Source organism: Calliopsis andreniformis, unplaced genomic scaffold (genome assembly GCF_051401765.1).
Source record: "Calliopsis andreniformis isolate RMS-2024a unplaced genomic scaffold, iyCalAndr_principal scaffold0018, whole genome shotgun sequence".
In the NCBI taxonomy this organism is placed as follows: Eukaryota; Metazoa; Arthropoda; class Insecta; order Hymenoptera; family Andrenidae; genus Calliopsis; species Calliopsis andreniformis.
The window spans coordinates 15,275,279-15,290,002 of NW_027480430.1; positions in this window are offsets into that span (position 1 = coordinate 15,275,279).

The following is a 14,724-nucleotide window of genomic DNA, read 5'->3' on the forward strand; positions in this document are numbered from 1 at the left end:
GAATTGAGGATATTCTATTGAGGATTGAGGATTGACAACTGATTGTTGAGGACTGAGGGATCAAGGTTGAGGGTTCAAGATTGATTATTTGGAATTGATGTTTCAGGACTGAGGATTGAGGGTTGAGGATTGAGGATTGAGGATTGAGGATTTGGGATTGAGGATTGAGGATTGAGGATTGAGGATTGAGGATTGAGGATGAGGGTTGAGAGTTGAGGATTGAGGTTTGAGGACTAAGGACTGAAGATTGAGGATAGAGAATTGAGGATTGAGAATTGAGGATTGAGGATTGAGGATTGAAGATTGAGGATTGGGTGTTGAGGATTGAAGAATGAGGATAGAGGATTGAGGATTGAAGATTGAGGGTTGAAGATTGAGTATTGTGGATTGAAGGTTGAGGATTAAGGATTCAGGATTGAGGATTGAGGATTGAAGATTGAGGATTGGGAATTGAGTGTTGACGGTTGAGGATTGAGGATTAAATATTGAGGATTGGGTATTCAGTATTGAACATTCAGGATTGAGGATTGAGGATAGAGGATTGAGGATTGAGGATTGAAGATTGAATATTGATGATTGAAGATTGAGGATTGAGGATTGAGTGTTGTGGATTGCGGACGAGGACTGAGGGTTAAGTATTGATGTTTGAGGTCCTAGGATTGAGGATTGAGGATTGAGAATTGAGGATTGAGGATTGAGGATTGAAGATTGAGGATTGGGTGTTGAGGATTGAAGAATGAGGATAGAGGATTGAGAATTGAAGATTGAGAGTTGAAGATTGAGTATTGAGGATTGTAGATTGAGGATTGAGGATTGAGGATTGAGGATTGAGGATAGAGAATTGAGGATTGAGGATTGAAGATTGAGTATTGAGGATTGAAAATTGAGGATTTAGGATTGAGGATTGAAGATTGAGGACTGAGTGTTGAGGGTTGAGTGATGAGAATTGATGTTTGTGGACTGAGATTTGAAGATTGAAGAATGGGGATTGAGTATTGAAAACTGTGAATTGAGGATATTCTATTGAGGATTGAGGATTGACAATTGATTGTTGAGGACTGAGGGCTGAAGATTGAGGATTCAGGATTGAGGATTCGGTATTGAGGTTTCAGGACTGAGGATTGAGGTTTGAGGATTGAGGATTGAGGATTGAGGATTGAAGGTTGAGGATAGGGTATTGAGGATTGAACATTCAGGATTGAGGACTGAGGATAGAGGATTGAGGATTGAGGATTGAAGGTTGAATATTGATGATTGAAGATTGAGGATTGAGGATTGAGGGTTGTGGATTGCGGACGAGGGCTGAGGGTTGAGTATTGATGTTTGAGGTCTTTAGGATTGAGGACTGAGGATTGAGAATTAGGGATTGAGGACTGAGGATTGAGGATTGAGGATTGAGGATTGAGTATTGAGGATTGAAGATTGAGAATTGGGTATTGAGGATTGAACATTCAGGATTGAGGATTGAGGATAGAAGATTGAGGATTGAGGATTGAAGATTGAATATTGATGATTGAAGATTGAGTATTGAGGATTGAGGGTTGTGGATTGCGGACGAGGACTGAGGGTTGAGTACTGATGCTTGAGGTCTGACGATTGAGGATTGAGGATTGAGAATTGAGGATTGAGGATTGAGGATTGAAGATTGAGGATTGGGTGTTGAGGATTGAAGAATGAGGATAGAGGATTGAGGATTGAAGATTGAGGGTTGAAGATTGAGTATTGTGGATTGAAGGTTGAGGATTAAGGATTCAGGATTGAGGATTGAGGATTGAAGATTGAGGATTGGGAATTGAGTGTTGACGGTTGAGGATTGAGGATTAAATATTGAGGATTGGGTATTCAGTATTGAACATTCAGGATTGAGGATTGAGGATAGAGGATTGAGGATTGAGGATTGAAGATTGAATATTGATGATTGAAGATTGAGGATTGAGGATTGAGTGTTGTGGATTGCGGACGAGGACTGAGGGTTAAGTATTGATGTTTGAGGTCCTAGGATTGAGGATTGAGGATTGAGAATTGAGGATTGAGGATTGAGGATTGAAGATTGAGGATTGGGTGTTGAGGATTGAAGAATGAGGATAGAGGATTGAGAATTGAAGATTGAGAGTTGAAGATTGAGTATTGAGGATTGTAGATTGAGGATTGAGGATTGAGGATTGAGGATTGAGGATAGAGAATTGAGGATTGAGGATTGAAGATTGAGTATTGAGGATTGAAAATTGAGGATTTAGGATTGAGGATTGAAGATTGAGGACTGAGTGTTGAGGGTTGAGTGATGAGAATTGATGTTTGTGGACTGAGATTTGAAGATTGAAGAATGGGGATTGAGTATTGAAAACTGTGAATTGAGGATATTCTATTGAGGATTGAGGATTGACAATTGATTGTTGAGGACTGAGGGCTGAAGATTGAGGATTCAGGATTGAGGATTCGGTATTGAGGTTTCAGGACTGAGGATTGAGGTTTGAGGATTGAGGATTGAGGATTGAGGATTGAAGGTTGAGGATAGGGTATTGAGGATTGAACATTCAGGATTGAGGACTGAGGATAGAGGATTGAGGATTGAGGATTGAAGGTTGAATATTGATGATTGAAGATTGAGGATTGAGGATTGAGGGTTGTGGATTGCGGACGAGGGCTGAGGGTTGAGTATTGATGTTTGAGGTCTTTAGGATTGAGGACTGAGGATTGAGAATTAGGGATTGAGGACTGAGGATTGAGGATTGAGGATTGAGGATTGAGTATTGAGGAATGAAGATTGAGAATTGGGTATTGAGGATTGAACATTCAGGATTGAGGATTGAGGATAGAAGATTGAGGATTGAGGATTGAAGATTGAATATTGATGATTGAAGATTGAGTATTGAGGATTGAGGGTTGTGGATTGCGGACGAGGACTGAGGGTTGAGTACTGATGCTTGAGGTCTGACGATTGAGGATTGAGGATTGAGAATTGAGGATTGAGGATTGAGGATTGAAGATTGAGGATTGGGTGTTGAGGATTGAAGAATGAGGATAGAGGATTGAGGATTGAAGATTGAGGGTTGAAGATTGAGTATTGAGGATTGAAGATTGAGGATTGAGGATTGAGGATTGAGGATTGAGGATTGAGGATTGAAGATTGAAGATTGAGTATTGAAGATTGAAGATTGAGGATTGAGGATTGAGGATTGACGATTCAGGATTGAAGATTGAGGATTGAGGATTGAAGATTGAGGATTGGGAATTGAGGATTGACGATTGAGGATTGAGTATTGAGGATTGAGGATTGAGGGTTGAGGATTGAAGGTTGAGTATTGAGGATTGAAGATTGCGGATTTAGGATTGACGATTGAAGATTGAGGACTGAGTGTTGAGGGTTGAGTGATGATAATTGATGTTTGTGGATTGAGATTTGAAGATTGAAGAATGGGGATTGAGTATTGAAAACTGTTAATTGAAGATATTCTATTGAGAATTGAGGATTGACAATTGATTCTTGAGGACTGAGGGCTGAGGATTGAGGATTCAGGATTGAGGATTCGGTATTGAGGTATCAGGACTGAGGATTGTGGGTTGAGGATTTAGGATTCAGGATTAAGGATTTGGGATTGAGGATTGAGGATTGAGGATTGAGGATTGAGGATTGAGGATTGAGTATTGAAGACTGAGTGTTGAGGATTGAATATTGAGGATTCAGGATTGAGGATTGACGATTGAGGATTGAGTATTGCGGATTGAGAATTGAGGATTGACGATTGAGGATTGAAGATTGAATATTGATGATTGAAGATTGAGGATTGAGGATTGAGGGTTGTGGATTACGGACGAGGACTGAGGGTTGAGTATTGATGCTTGTGGTCTGAGGATTGAGGACTGAGGATTGAGAATTGAGGATTGAGGACTGAGGATTGAAGATTGAGGATTGGGTGTTGAGGATTCAAGAATGAGGATTGAGGATTGGGGATTGAAGATTGAGTGTTGAAGATTGAGTATTGAGGATTGAAGATTGATGATTGAGGTTTGAGGATTGGGGATTGAGGATTGAGGATAGAAGATTGAAGATTGAGTATTGAGGATTGAAGATTGAGGATTGGGGATGGAGGATTGAGGATTAAGGACTGAAGATTGAGGATTGAGGATTGAAGATTGACGATTGGGAATTGAGGATTGACGATTGAGGATTGAGTATTGAGGATTGAGAATTGAGGATTGAGGATTGAAGATTGAGTATTGAGGATTGAAGATTGAGGAATGAGTGTTGTGGGTTGAGTGATGAGAATTGATGTTTGTGGATTGAGATTTGATGATTGAAGAATGGGGATTGAGTATTGAAAGCTGTGAATTGAGGATACTCTATTGAGGATTGAGGATTGACAACTGATTGTTGAGGACTGAGGGCTGAAGGTTGAGGATTCAAGATTGAGGATTTGGAATTGATGTTTCAGGACTGAGGATTGAGGGTTGTGGATTGCGGACGAGGACTGAGGGTTGAGTACTGATGTTTGAGGTCTGACGATTGAGGATTGAGGATTGAGAATTGAGGATTGAGGATTGAGGATTGAAGATTGAGGATTGGGTGTTGAGGATTGAAGAGTGAGGATAGAGGATTGAGGATTGAAGATTGAGGGTTGAAGATTGAGTATTGAGGATTGAAGATTGAGGATTGAGGATTGAGGATTGAGGATTGAGGATTGAGGATTGAGGATTGAAGATTGAGTATCGAGGATTGAAGATTGAGGATTGAGGTTTGAGGATTGACGATTCTGGATTGAAGATTGAGGATTGAGGATTGAAGATTGAGGATTGGGATTGAGGATTGACGATTGAGGATTGAGTATTGAGGATTGAGGATTGAGGGTTGAGGACTGAAGGTTGAGTATTGAGGATTGAAGATTGCGGATTTAGGATTGACGATTGAAGATTGAGGACTGAGTGTTGAGGGTTGAGTGATGATAATTGATGTTTGTGGATTGAGATTTGAAGATTGAAGAATGGGGATTGAGTATTGAAAACTGTTAATTGAAGATATTCTATTGAGGATTGAGGATTGACAATTGATACTTGAGGACTGAGGGCTGAGGATTGAGGATTCAGGATTGAGGATTCGGTATTGAGGTATCAGGACTGAGGATTGTGGGTTGAGCATTTAGGATTGAGGATTAAGGATTTGGGATTGAGGATTGAGGATTGAGGATTGAGGATTGAGGATTGAGGATTGAGGATTGAGGATTGAGTATTGAAGATTGAGTGTTGAGGATTGAGGGTTGAGGATTGAAGGTTGAGTATAGAGGATTGAAGATTGCGGATTTAGGATTGACGATTGAAGATTGAGGACTGAGTGTTGAGGGTTGAGTGATGATAATTGATGTTTGTGGATTGAGATTTGAAGATTGAAGAATGGGGATTGAGTATTGAAAACTGTTAATTGAAGATATTCTATTGAGGATTGAGGATTGACAATTGATTCTTGAGGACTGAGGGCTGAGGATTGAGGATTCAGGATTGAGGATTGACGATTGAGGATTGAGTATTGCGGATTGAGAATTGAGGATTGACGATTGAGGATTGAAGATTGAATATTGATGATTGAAGATTGAGGATTGAGGAATGAGTGTTGAGGGTTGAGTGATGAGAATTGATGTTTGTGGATTGAGATTTGATGATTGAAGAATGGGGATTGAGTATTGAAAGCTGTGAATTGAGGATACTCTATTGAGGATTGAGGATTGACAACTGATTGTTGAGTATTGAGGATTGAATGTTGAGGATTCAGGATTGAGGATTGGCGATTGAGGATTGAGTATTGCGGATTGAGAATTGAGGATTGAGGATTGAGGATTGATGATTGAATATTGATGATTGAAGATTGAGGATTGAGGATTGAGGGTTGTGGATTGCGGACGAGGACTGAGGGTTGAGTATTGATGCTTGAGGTCTGAGGATTTAGGCCTGAGGATTGAGAATTGAGGATTGAGGACTGAGGATTGAAGATTGAGGATTGGGTGTTGAGGATTGAAGAATGAGGATTGAGGATTGGGGATTGAAGGTTGAGTGTTGAAGATTGAGTATTGAGGATTGAAGATTGATGATTGAGGTTTGAGGATTGAGGATTGAGGAGTGAGGAGTGAGGATTGAAGATTGAAGATTGAGTATTGAGGATTGAAGATTGAGGATTGGGGATGGAGGATTGAGGATTAAGGATTGAAGATTGAGGATTGAGGATTGAAGATTGACGATTGGGAATTGAGGATTGACGATTGAGGATTGAGTATTGAGGATTGAGAATTGAGGATTGAGGATTGAAGATTGAGTATTGAGGATTGAAGATTGAGGATTTAGGATTGGGGATTGAAGATTGAGGACTGAGTGTTGAGGGTTGAGTGATGAGAATTGATGTTTGTGGATTGAGATTTGATGATTGAAGAATGGGGATTGAGTATTGAAAGCTGTGAATTGAGGATATTCTATTGAGGATTGGGGATTGACAACTGATTGTTGAGGACTGAGGGCTGAAGTTTGAGGATTCAAGATTGAGGATTTGGAATTGATGTTTCAGGAATGAGGATTGAGTGTTGAGGATTGAGGATTGAGGATTGAGGATTTGGGATTGAGGTTTGAGGATTGAGGATTGAGGATTGAGGATTGAGGATTGAGGATTGAAGTTTGAGTATTGAGGATTGAAGGTTGAGGATTGAGGATTGAGTATTGAGGATTGAGGATTGAGGATTGAGGATTGAGGATTGAAGATTGAGTACTGGGCTTCAAGGAGTGACGAATTAGGATTGAGGATTGAGGATTGAGGATTGAGGATTGAGGATTGCGGATTGAGTATTGAGGATAGAAGATTGAGGATTGAGGATTGAGGATTGAGGACTGAGGACTGAGGATTGAGGGTTGAGGATTGAAGATTGAGTATTGAGTATTGAAGATTGAGGATTGAGGATTGAGGATTGAGGATTGAGGATAGAGGATTGAAGATTGAGGATTGGGGATTGAGGATTGACGATTGAGGATTGAGTGTTGAGGATTGAGAGTTGAGGATTCAGGATTGAAGATTGAGTATTGAGGATTCAAGATTGAGGATTGAGGATTGAGGATTGAAGACCGTGGACTGAGTTTTGAGGGTTGAGTGATGAGAATTGATGTTTGTAGATTGAGATTTGAAGATTGAAGAATGGGGATTGAGTATTGAAAACTGTTAATTGAAGATATTCTATTGAGGATTGAGGATTGAGTATTGAGGATTGAGTATTGAAGATTGAGTATTGAGGATTGAATGTTGAGGATTCAGGATTGAGGATTGACGATTGAGGATTGAGTATTGCGGATTGAGAATTGAGGATTGAGGATTGAGGATTGAAGATTGAATATTGATGATTGAAGATTGAGGATTGAGGATTGAGGGCTGTGGATTGCGGACGAGGACTGTGGGTTGTGTATTGATGCTTGAGGTCTGAGGATTGAGGACTGAGGATTGAGAATTGCGGATTGAGGACTGAGGATTGAAGATTGAGGATTGGGTGTTGAGGATTGAAGAATGAGGATTGAGGATTGGGGATTGAAGATTGAGTGTTGAAGATTGAGTATTGAGGATTGAAGATTGATGATTGAGGTTTGAGGATTGAGGATTGAGGACTGAGGACTGAGGATTGAGGGTTGAGGATTGAAGATTGAGTATTGAGTATTGAAGATTGAGGATTGAGGATTGAGGATTGAGGATTGAGGATAGAGGATTGAAGATTGAGGATTGGGGATTGAGGATTGACGATTGAGGTTTGAGTGTTGAGGATTGAGAGTTGAGGATTCAGGATTGAAGATTGAGTATTGAGGATTCAAGATTGAGGATTGAGGATTGAGGATTGAAGACCGTGGACTGAGTGTTGAGGGTTGAGTGATGAGAATTGATGTTTGTGGATTGAGATTTGAAGATTGAAGAATGGGGATTGAGTATTGAAAACTGTGAATTGAGGATATTCTATTGAGGATTGAGGATTGACAATTGATTGTTGAGGTCTGAGGACTTAAGTTTGCGGATTCAGGATTGAGGATTCGGGATTGAGGTTTCAGGACTGAGGATTGAGGGTTGAGGATTGAGGATTGAGGATTGAGGATTGAGGATTGAGGATTGAGGATTGAGGATTGAGTATTGAGGATTGAAAATTGAGGATTGATGATTGAGGATTGAGGATTGAGGATTGAGGATGAGGGTTGAGGGTTGAGGATTGAGGTTTGAGGACTAAGGACTGAGGATTGAGGATAGAGAATTGAGGATTGATAATTGAGGATTGAAGACTGAGGCTCCGGTATTGAGGTTTGAGGATTGAGGATTGAGGATTGAGGATCGAAGGTTGAATATTGATGATTGAACATTGCGGATTTAGGATTAAGGGTTGTGGATTGAGGACGAGGACAGAGGGTTGGGTATTGATGCTTGAGGTCTGAGGATTGAGGATTGAGGATTGCGAATTGAGGATTGAGGATTGAGGATTGAGGATTGAGGATTTGGTATTGAGGATTGAAGAATGAGGATTGAGGATTGAGGATTGAGGATTGAGGATTGAGGACTGAGGATTGAGGATTGAGGATTGAACATTGAGGATTGGGTATTGTGGATTGAACATTCAGGATTGAGGATTGAGTATAGAGGATTGATGATTGAGGATTGAAGATTGAATATTGATGATTGAAGGTTGAGGATTGAGGATTGAGGGTTGTGGATTGCGGACGACTCCTGAGGGTTGAGTATTGATGTTTGAGGTCTGACGATTGAGGATTGAGTGTTGAGAATTGAGGATTGAGGATTGAAGATTGAGAATTGTGTATTGAGGATTGAAGAATGAGGATTGAGGATTGAGGATTGAGGATTGAGGATTGAAGATTGAGTATTCAGGATTGGAGATTGACGATTGAGGATAGAGGATTGAGGATTGAGGACTGAGGATTGAGGATTGAAGATTGAAGTTTGAGCACTGAGGATTGAAGATTGAGGATTGAGGATTGAGGATTGATGATTGAGGATTGAAGATTGATGATTGGGGACTGAGTGTTGAGCGTTGAGTGATGAGAATTGATGTTTGTGGATTGAGACTTGAAGATTGAAGATTGGGGATTGAGTATTGAAAACTGCGAATTGGGTATATTCTATTGAGGATTGAGGACTGACAATTGGTTGTTGAGGACTGAGGGCTGAAGATTGAGGATTCAGGATCGAGGATTCAGGATTGAGGTTTGAGGACTGAGGATTGAGGATTGAGGATTGAGGATTGAGTATTGAGGATTGAAGATTGAGGATAGGGTATTGAGAATTGAACATTCAGGATTGAGGATTGAGGATAGAGGATTGAGTATTGAGGATTGAAGGTTGAATATTGATGATTGAAGATTGAGGATTGATGATTGAGCGTTGTCGATTGCGGACGAGGACTGAGGGTTGAGTATTGATGTTTGAGGTCTGAGGATTGAGGATTGAGGATTGAGAATTGAGGGTTGAGGATTGAGCATTGAAGATTGAGGATTGGGTGTTGAGGATTGAAGAATGAGAATTGAGGATTGAGGATTGAAGACTGAGGGTTGAAGATTGAGTATTGAGGATTGAAGATTGAGGATTGAGGATTGAGGATTGAGGATTGAGGATTGAGGATTGAGGATTGAGGATTGAGGATTGAGGATTGAAGATTGAGTATTGAGGATTGAACATTCAGGATTGAGGATTGAGGATAGAGGATTGAGGATTGAGGATTGAAGATTGAATATTGATGATTGAAGATTGAGGATTGAGGATTGAGGATTGAGGATAGAGGATTGAAGATTGAGGATTGGGGATTGAGGATTGACGATTGAGGATTGAGTGTTGAGGATTGAGAATTGAGGATTCAGGATTGAAGATTGAGTATTGAGGATTCAAGATTGAGGATTGAGGATTGAGGATTGAAGATCGTGGACTGAGTGTTGAGGGTTGAGTGATGAGAATTGATGTTTGTGGATTGAGATTTGAAGATTGAAGAATGGGGATTGAGTATTCAAAATTGTGAATTGAGGATATTCTATTGAGGATTGAGGATTGAGAATTGATTGTTGAGGTCTGAGGACTGAAGTTTGCGGATTCAGGATTAAGGACTCGGGATTGAGGTTTCAGGACTGAGGATTGGGGGTTGAGGATTGAGGATTGAGGATTGAGGATTGAGTATTGAGGATAGAGGATTGAGGATTGAGTATTGAGGATTGAAAATTGAGGATTGATGATTGAGGATTGAGGATTGAGGATTGAGGATGAGGGTTGAGGGTTGAGGATTGATGTTTGAGGACTAAGGACTGAGCATTGAGGATAGAGAATTGAGGATTGAGGATTGAGGATTGAAGATTGAGGCTCCGGTATTGAGGTTTGAGGATTGAGGATTGAGGATTGAGGATTGAGGATTGAGGATGAGGGTTGAGGGTTGAGGATTGAGGTTTGAGGACTAAGGACTGCGGATTGAGGATAGGGAATTGAGGATTGAGGATTGAGGATTGAGGATTGAGGATTGAGGATTGAGGATTGAAGATTGAATATTGATGATTGAAGATTGAGGATTGAGGATTGAGGGTTGTGGATTGCGGGCGAGGACTGAGGTTTGAGTATTGATGCTTGATGTCTGAGGATTGAGGACTGAGGATTGAGAATTGAGGATTGAGGATTGAAGATTGAAGATTGAGGATTGGGTGTTGAGGATTGAAGAATGAGGATTGAGGATTGAGGATTGAAGATTGAGTACTGAGGATTGAAGATTGAGGATTCAGGATTGAGGATTGAGGATTGACGATTGAAGATTGAGGCTCCGGTATTGAGGTTTGAGGATTGAGGATTGAAGATTGAGGATTGAGGATTGAGGATTGAGGACTGAAGGTTGAATATTGATGATTGAGGATTGCGCATTGAGGATTAAGGGTTGTAGATTGAGGACGAGGACAGAGGGTTGTGTATTGACGCTTGAGGTCTGAGGATTGAGGATTGAGGATTGCGAATTGAGGATTGAGGATTGAGGATTGAAGATTGAGGATTTAGTATTGAGGATTGAAGAATGAGGATTCAGGATTGAGGATTGAGGATTGAGGATTGAAGGTTGAGGATTGGGTGTTGACGATTGAACATTCAGGATTGAGGATTGAGGATAGAGGATTGAGGATTGAGGATTGAAGATTGAATATTGATGATTGAAGATTGTGGATTGAGGATTGAGGGTTGTGGATTGCGGACGAGGGCTGAGGGTTGAGTATTGATGTTTGAGGTCTGAGGATTGAGGATTCAGGATTGAGAATTGAGGATTGAGGACTGAGGATTGAGGATTGATGATTGAGGATTGAGTATTGAGGATTGAAGATTGAGGATTGGGTATTGAGGATTGAACATTCAGGATTGAGGATTGAGGATTGAAGATTGAATATTGATGATTGACGATTGAGGATTGAGGATTGAGGGTTGTGGATTGCGGACGAGGACTGAGGGTTGAGTATTGATGTTTGAGGTCTGAGGATTGAGGATTGAGGATTGAGAATTGAGGATTGAGGATTGAGGATTGAAGATTCAGGATTGGGTGTTGAGGATCGAAGAATGAGGATTGAGGATTGAGGATTGAAGATTGAGGGTTCAAGAATGAGTATTGAGGATTGAGGATTGGGGATTGAGGGTTGAGGATTAAGGATTGAAGATTGAGGATTGGGGATTGAGGATTGAGGAGTAAGGATTGAAGATTGAGGATTGAGGATTGAAGATTGAGGATTGGGAATTGAGGATTGACGATTGAGGATTGACTATTGAGGATTGAGAATTGAGGATTGAGGATTGAAGATTGAGTATTGAGGATTGAAGATTGAGGATTTAGGATTGAGGATTGAAGATTGAGGACTGAGTGTTGAGGGTTGAGTGAAGAGAATTGATGTTTGTGGATTGAGATTTGAAGTTTGAAGAATGGGGATTGAGTATTGAAAACTGTGAATTGAGGATATTCTATTGAGGATTGAGGATTGACAATTGATTGTTGAGGACTGAGAGCTGAAGATTGAGGATTCAGTATTGAAGATGCGGTATTTATGTTTCAGGTCTGAGGAATGAGAGTTGAGGGTTGAGGATTGAGGATTGAGGATTTGGGATTGAGGATTGAGGATTGAGGATTGAGGATTGAGGATTGAGGATTGAGGATTGAGGATTGAGGATTGAAGATTGAGGATTGGGGACTGAGTGTTGAGCGTTGAGTGATGAGAATTGATGTTTGTGGATTGAGATTTGAAGATTGAATATTGGGGTTGAGTATTGAAAACTGCGAATTGGGTATATTCTATTGAGGATTGAGGACTGACAATTGATTGTTGAGGACTGAGGGCTGAAGATTGAGGATTCAGGATTCAGGATTCAGGATTGAGGTTTGAGGACTGAGGATTGAGGATTGAGGATTGAGGATTGAGTATTGAGGATTGAAGATTGAGGATTGGGTATTGAGGATTGAACATTCAGGATTGAGGATTGAGGATAGAGGATTGAGTATTGAGGATTGAAGGTTGAATATTGATGATTGAAGATTGAGGATTGAGGATTGAGCGTTGTCGATTGCGGACGAGGACTGAGGGTTGAGTATTGATGTTTGAGGTCTGAGGATTGAGGATTGGGAATTGAGGATTGAGGATTGAGGATTGAAGATTGAGGATCGAGGATTGAGGATTGAGGATGAAGGTTGAGGTTTGAGGATTGAGGTTTGAGGACTGAGGACTGAGGATTGAGGATTGAGGATTGAGGATTGAGGATTGCGTATTGAGGATTGAGTGTTGAGGATTGAAGATTGAGGATTTGGTATTGAGGATTGAGGATTCAGGATTGAGGATTGAGGATTGAAGATTGAGGATTGGGAATTGAGGGTTGACGGTTGAGGATTGAGGATTGAATATAGAGGATTGGGTATTGAGTATTGAACATTCAGGATTGAGGATTGAGGATAGAGGATTGAGGATTTAGGATTGAAGATTGAATATTGATGATTGAAGATTGAGGATTGAGGATTGAGGATTGAGTGTTGTGGATTGCGGACGAGGACTGAGGGTTAAGTATTGATGTTTGAGGTCTGAGGATTGAGGATTGAGGATTGAGAATTGAGGATTGAGGATTGAGGATTGAAGATTGAGGCTCCGGTATTGAGGTTTGAGGATTGAGGATTGAGGATTGAGGATTGAGGATTGAGGATGAGGGTTGAGGGTTGAGGATTGAGGTTTGAGGACTAAGGACTGATGATTGAGGATAGAGAATTGAGGATTGAGGATTGAGGATTGAGGATTGAGGATTGAGGATTGAGGATTGAAGATTGAATATTGATGATTGAAGATTGATGATTGAGGATTGAGGGTTGTGGATTGCGGACGAGGACTGAGGTTTGAGTATTGATGCTTGATGTCTGAGGATTGAGGACTGAGGATTGAGAATTGAGGATTGAGGATTGAGGATTGAAGATTGAGGATTGGGTGTTGAGGATTGAAGAATGAGGATTGAGGATTGAGGATTGAAGATTGAGTATTGAGGATTGAAGGTTGAATATTGATGATTGAAGATTGAGGATTGAGGATTGAGCGTTGTCGATTGCGGACGAGGACTGAGGGTTGAGTATTGATGTTTGAGGTCTGAGGATTGAGGATTGGGAATTGAGGGTTGAGGATTGATGTTTGAGGACTAAGGACTGAGCATTGAGGATAGAGAATTGAGGATTGAGGATTGAGGATTGAAGATTGAGGCTCCGGTATTGAGGTTTGAGGATTGAGGATTGAGGATTGAGGATTGAGGATTGAGGATGAGGGTTGAGGGTTGAGGATTGAGGTTTGAGGACTAAGGACTGAGGATTGAGGATAGAGAATTGAGGATTGAGGATTGAGGATTGAGGATTGAGGAATGAGGATTGAGGATTGAGGATTGAAGATTGAATATTGATGATTGAAGATTGATGATTGAGGATTGAGGGTTGTGGATTGCGGACGAGGACTGAGGTTTGAGTATTGATGCTTGATGTCTGAGGATTGAGGACTGAGGATTGAGAATTGAGGATTGAGGATTGAGGATTGAGGATTGAGGATTGAGGATTGAGGATTGAAGATTGAGTACTGAGGATTGAAGATTGAGGATTCAGGATTGAAGATTGAGGATTGACGGTTGAAGATTGAGGCTCCGGTATTGAGGTTTGAGGATTGAGGATTGAGGATTGAGGATTGAGGATTCAGGATTGAGGACTGAAGGTTGAATATTGATGATTGAAGATTGCGCATTGAGGATTAAGGGTTGTAGATTGAGGACGAGGACAGAGGGTTGTGTATTGACGCTTGAGGTCTGAGGATTGAGGATTGAGGATTGCGAATTGAGGATTGAGGATTGAGGATTGAAGATTGAGGATTTAGTATTGAGGATTGAAGAATGAGGATTGAGGATTGAGGATTGAGGATTGAGGATTGAGGATTGAGGATTGAGGATTGAGGATTGAGGATGAGGGTTGAGGGTTGATGATTGATGTTTGAGGACTAAGGACTGAGGATTGAGGATAGAGAATTGAGGATTGAGGATTGAGGATTGAGGATTGAGGATTGAGGATTGAGGATTGAAGATTGAATATTGATGATTGAAGGTTGATGATTGAGGATTGAGGGTTGTGGATTGCGGACGAGGACTGAGGTTTGAGTATTGAAGCTTGATGTCTGAGGATTGAGGACTGAGGATTGAGAATTGAGGATTGA